We start from the raw sequence: 6,401 nt of genomic DNA on the forward strand, positions 1-6,401 counted from the left end.
CCGCCCACTCGTGTCGCTTAGCATAGTCATCCAGCTACCTCAGTGCAACCTTTTGGACATAAAAACACTATTGTGAGGTGTGAGGTGTTCAGAATAGACTGGAAATGAGTGGAAATTAAGGTTATTGAGGTTAATAATAGCATAGGAGCAGAAAAACCTACAAATTCTGTGATTTTAGCTGTTTTTATGCTTTTTTTTTAAAAAAAACAGATCCAAAACACAAAACCCAGAACCCAAAACACGGAAGGGTGGTTTTGGCAAAACCAATCCAGATCCAAAACACGAAGAAAGACCCAGATCCAAAACCAAAACACGAAAAGTGGCCGGTGCACACCCCTAGTTCTTAGATCAGTTTTGTGCTCTACCTGCCATATTTATATAGCATCAGTACCTGTTTGTGTGACCCCATCGGTAGCTGCACAGATAGGACATTCTCCAAGGATAAAGCTGCTGGCCTCTAATAACACACTGTTACCTCCATCTGCTACAATTGTCATTGTTAAAAATAAGTGGCAATAATACTAATTATCTTCTTTATTTATCAGGTGTTTCCCAAACGTCTAAGACTGTAAGCTCAATGGGGCAGGGCCAGCTTTATCTTTTGTTTCATGTCACTGTATGTCATTTGTTTGTCATGATCCTATAAGTGTACAGCACAATGTAGGAATTTAGCACATTATATATGAGATAATAATAATATCTTATTTATCGGATGAATGGACATATAAAGTTAGGGACTCTTACGTGGTATAAGGGACTCTATAGCCTGATAGCAGAACCTATGCAGAACACCCAGAAACTCACCCCTCCCGAGAACTGCTAGTACTAGTGAGCTTCCCCAGGCACCTCGGTGCAGGCGTTACTGCACTGCACATACACAACTTGAAAAGGCGCAGTAGCCACAAAGGGGCCCAAAGGTAGAAGTAAAATGATTGAGGATCTAATAACAGCCCATTCAGGGGACCACTGGAGGTAATATAGGTGAGTATTGTGTGAGTGTGTGTATGTATGTATTAAAGTTATACTTTGTAAGGTGTGTGTGTTTCTTGCAACCTTTCTTTACAGGTGAACTACAAGTCCCAGTCCCCTTAATGCCCCACATGTTGGTACTTGTGGTTCTCCAAGTATCAGCATGTAGGGGTGGCTTGCTGGGACCTGCAGTTCTACTGGAAAGACAATGTTTATTTATATCTCTTTTTACACCACACCTACACAATCAACCCGCCACCCACCGCCCAGGGGTGGCGGGGATAGCCCCAGGCTAGGGGTGCCCTGGGGAGGGAGACCCCTTTTTTTGAAGGGGTCTCCAACTCCCCAGGCCTGGGCTGACTAATGGTCAGGGCTGATGCTGCGGCTGGGGGGCCTGGTGATAGGGCTCCCCTGGCCAGGGCCGAAACTAGGATACCTGTCACCCTGTGCAAGGCAGCAATTTTGCGCCCCCTCCCTTCCTGTACCTGAAGTTTGTCCTTGCTCGTCCATGCGGACGGCTGGCATAAACCCCCTGGCAATGAGCATAAACCCCCCTGGCCAGTAAGGACCTCTAGCATTTGTCTCCTCTTTGGTGGCGGCCATTTTTGGATGGCCGTTTTCTGAGTCTACAGCCCCCAAGCCACCTTGAGTCAGCTTTTTTCACCCCCTGCAATCTGGCACCCGGTGCACGTGCACCTCTAGCACCCCCCTAGTTGCGGCCCTGCCCTGGCTGTGGCATCAGTCCCTCGTTAGAAAGGGTCCAGGGCTGGTTCTGGATCTTACAGGGAGACCCTATGCAAATTGTCCCTGTAAATCCAGAACCAGCCCTGCTTCCCATAGCCCAGTGCTGGTTGTACTAAGTACAGGGAGGCCCTACGTAATTTTTCCCCTGTACTTAGTCAACCAGAACTGGGTTAGCAAAGTCCGGGGCTGGTTGTGTTTTGGGGGGTGACCTCACTTTTTTTTTTTTTTTTTTTTTAACTCTTTACAACACTTTTTATAGCCAGATACATGCAGGCATCTCACTGATGTCTGCATGTATCTGTGTGACAACGAACTGCTCATGCTGAAAGTGAAAGCATGAAGCAGTTCGTTTTGAAGGGTGATTTGCTGTTCGATTTGGACATGAACTTGCCAAATCGAACAGCAAATCAGTCTTCAAAACCAACTCAAATCGAATTTGTTTTGCAAATCGTAAAACAAATCGACTCATAGTAAATGCAGTGAAAAAACGTTTTTCACTGCATGCGATTTGAGTCGATCTGAGAAGTGCTAAATCACTCCTCAAATCGTGCTGCAAATCGACCTTTAGTAAAATTTAAACCTAGGTGTAGTGTTAGGATTAGGCTGCGGGACAGATGAGTTAGGGGTAGGGTGAGGGTTAAATTACTTACCTGCAAGCGTTGGTATTTTAACCATCGGGATTCCGACCGCTGGCATTCTGTGCTATGTGATCGCATGCTCCGTGATCACGTGCCCACCTGGCACACTTTATATTTATTACGGCACTATACTGTTTATATTTATTATGAAACTACTGTTTATGCTGATGTATTGCACTAGGGGGAGTCCTTGTTTTCTTTTCTGTCAGGATCTCAGGGCCTGATTCAGAGCGAGCGCTCGTTCAGAGCATCCGTCTCTTAATCAGGGCGTTTATTTTTTTTTGTTCGGTCTCCTGGCCGTTCGCATAGCTGTGGGTGACCACCCACAGCTATTGCGAGCGGCCAGGTTGATGGTCACGATGGTCAAGACCATCGCGACCATCGGGCTTGCGACGAGACCCTTGTGTTAGGGTCTCATGGCCGCAAGCCCCAGAGAGCTTCTGGCTCTAATAGATCTGGAAGCTCTCCCACTGACATCACTGGTGATGTCAGTGGGGCCGCCCCCAAACGGCAGGCATTCTTTTGGGAATGCCTCCGTTTGGCCAACCAACTCCCGCGCCCGCCTACTAAACGGGGCGAGCTGTCAATCACCATCGACGGCTCGTCCCCTTTGGTGCGAGACCCAGAGTGACGGAGCACCCGTCGCTAGCCGGGTCTCGCGCATGAATCAGGCCCACAGTGTGATCACACAATGGTGGCTGACATCCCATATTTGTAGAACTATACTAAGCACCTTTTGTAGATCGCAAGAGTCGAGGCGCAATGCCGAAGCTCACATAGTTGGTGACTTTTTTTTGCAAGTGTGCATGCGTCTAAATCCCTAAAAAGTTGCACAGCACACGAGTCCCACGGTGTGAGCGCACGGGACCAATGAAGCTGCGCGGCCTCTGGAATGTATCGGGCGGTGACTGGGAGGTGGCTATGCAGTTGCAGGGAGATATACATACTTATGGGCATGTTATCACAGTCTGGCGGGCCTGTCGCTGTAGTGCCGTCAGGCTCAGACGCTTAACCATGCACATTGGAGGCCATAGTCAGACGGAGATTGCGCACCTAGCATGGGGCCTGTGCCGATGGTGCTTCTGACTGTTGCGACTGCAGGTGTACAAAGTGAGCATCACAGCCCTTGCCCATTCAGGTGAGCAGCTGTAAGCCAGAGGAAGGGCTGATACTAACATTAGCAGATGCCATGGAGTAAGATAAAATGGACTGAGATAAAGTACCAATCAACCAGCTCCTACCTGCCCCTTTTCAAACACAACAGTGGTCTATGTACTAAGCCTTGGATGGAGATAAAGTGAACGGAGATAAAGTACCAACCAGTCAGCTCCTGTCATTTTTCAAACCTAGCCTGTAAAGTGAGTTAGGAGCTGATTGGTTGGTACTTTATCTCCATCCAATTTATCTCTCTCCAAGGCTTAAACTGGGTACACACTAAACAACTTGTGTACCCAGCGATTCGACAGGCGATCCTGCCCCCCGCATGACGGACCGACATGTCGGCCCCTGTCACAACCCGCTGCATGGGGTCGTCAGCCATATTGTCAGGTTGGCCTGCAGGTAGGACTGAGCTGGTGATGCAGCTGACAAGCCCACGGGAGCGCGCACCGTACGACAAAGTGGGTACACAGCACACTAGATGATTTTGAGGATTTGTCGATCCGATCTGTTGGAATCGGGAAAAATTGCTCAAAAAATCATCTAGTGTGTACCCAGCTTAAGTACAAAGTACCAGCCAATCAGCTCCTAAGTGCCAGGTCACAGACTTTGTTTGAAAAATGAGAGGAGCTGGTTGGTATGTACTTTACTTCCGTTCACATTATCTTCGTCAAAGGCTTAGTAAATAGACCTCTTTATCTCCATCTACAATCTCTCTCTCTCCAAGGCTTAGTACATAGGACCTGATTCAGCAAGGATAGCAAATGCGATTACGCACGCAATTGGATGATTTTTGCTTCTGCGCATGCATCGCAGTGCGCAAACCAGCCACTGTGATTGGGACTGTGATCGTAGTGACTACGCAGACCCATCGCAGGGTGATTGACTGGGGGTGGTGTCGGGAGGCGGCGAAACGCATGCGTACCAGTGCGTTTGAACGCCGTTGCAAGGGCACGCATTAATTAGCCGCTGCGATGTCCCACGCAGCTTGGGCTTTCACTGCGTGTGATGAGGTTAGCCATTCCTGAGTAAGGTCAGAGCTTGTGCAAGTGAGGCTGCGATGGTACTCGATGTTACCGATGGTTTCGCAGTCTTGCTAAGTATTACGGATATGTGTAAGGTAAGGTGGGTGTCCTTATGTTGTGCTGCGATGGCATAGTGATCACAGAGGATTAGCATATCTTTGCAGTGAGATTGCGTGCGTAATCGCTATTGCCATCGCAGTTGCAATCCGTGCTGAATCAGGCCCACTTATATAATGAGTGTTCTAAAAAAATGGGTTAAAAAAGCACATTGGATAGATTTTATTATGAAACCTGGTACATTAGCTCTGAGTGCAACAGTGCCATCCAGCTGAGCTCAGAGACGAGTATCCTGAGGTGATGGATCGCGCGCAAAGAAGGTTAAGGTATAAGGTCCATGTTCAGAGGTAAGCATGCTGTGACCATTAACTTGGAAATGTTACACAAATCGCCTAGTTATAAACCAGGACATATTTGATTACATCAGCTTATCCACCACAGACCATGCCCCCAGTCCAATAATAATAATATGACACTTCCCTTTTTCCAAATACAAAGAAAAATACAAGACTTCCCAAAGAAACATAGGAATTTCCACCCTTCTGGAACAGCCAAGAGGCTCCCGAAAGTCGCTTGGTGCTCCCGGCCGCCTGGAAAGATGTACAAGTCTCCCAGAAGCTGGGTCCACCCATCTGCGGCCGCCAAGTTCCCCAGCGAAGTGAGTGGCACAGACGGTAGATGACGCAACTCCCGTGATTTGAGTTATTGTGGCTCCGCCCCCCACTTCACGATGGAATATCTTATACAGCATACAATACAGTGGTGACAGAGGTGGAACTAGAAATGACAGGAGGGGCACTAATTTGGCGCCTGCGCAGATGACAGCTGTGCCAGGGGCCTTGCTATCGTCTGCCCATGCCCTATATTTCCAGTGATTTCTTCGGAAATATGGGGCTGGTGTCATATTTCCGGATAAATCTGCAGAATCATGGTGCCAGCAGCCACTGGTCAGATTTCTGTATAGACAGCGGGGTTATGTGAGTGCGTGGTGAGGGCGGGGCACATACCCCGGCACCCCCACCCGAATAGTGACCAATATTATCATTACAAATGGTAGAATCTTTATTGAACTTTCCACCTGTTACTGTATGTATAGCAAAACCTGTATGGCATCGTGTTCTTAGTAAATATCATATTTCATTATATTGGTCTTGAAACAAGTAAAGTCCTGTCCATCAGGTATCCAGTTGGTAGATTCATTTGGATTTTAAAACAGCCACTTGATTTGTTAATAAGTGAAAAGTATTATTCAGTGACAAGTTCATTAGAGTTCCTGCTGGGAAAGTTGTGAAATATTTACAGAAGTTACTCACATGCTCCCACCACACAAATACCATCACATGGGGGAGAATTGCTGATCTGTCAGACTCGGCAAATTGTGACTCACTACTCAGTGTGTTTCACTGACTGGAAAGAGATTCTGCTGTGTCACCCTGAGCAATCCTACTGTACCGAGGGCCTGATTCAGAGCCGGACGCAATCAGCCGTTCTCCCGCAGTAGGTACGACCGTCCAAATGTCAAACCAAGTGCTCGCACGTGTGGTCGCTCGTAGCGAGTCTTCCGCCCCATATTTCCACAACCCCTCCTCTAGCTAACAAGCGTCCGAAATAGCGAGCGCTCTGCTCGTTTTTGGGTGAAGTGTTCGCTCGCACAAGTACGACCGGAAGTAGGCCTGTCATTTGTCGATTGCCTTGTTTCTCCTTCGTCAAACATCCGTGAATCGATTGGTGCCAATCATTACCTTAATTTACTTAATTGTTGGTCGAAAGTTTTCAATCTTGTTTCTTTTTGGAATGTCAATAAACTTTA

Source organism: Taudactylus pleione, unplaced genomic scaffold, assembly GCF_031769625.1.
Source record: "Taudactylus pleione unplaced genomic scaffold, aTauple2 ptg001303l, whole genome shotgun sequence".
NCBI lineage: Eukaryota > Metazoa > Chordata > Amphibia > Anura > Myobatrachidae > Taudactylus > Taudactylus pleione.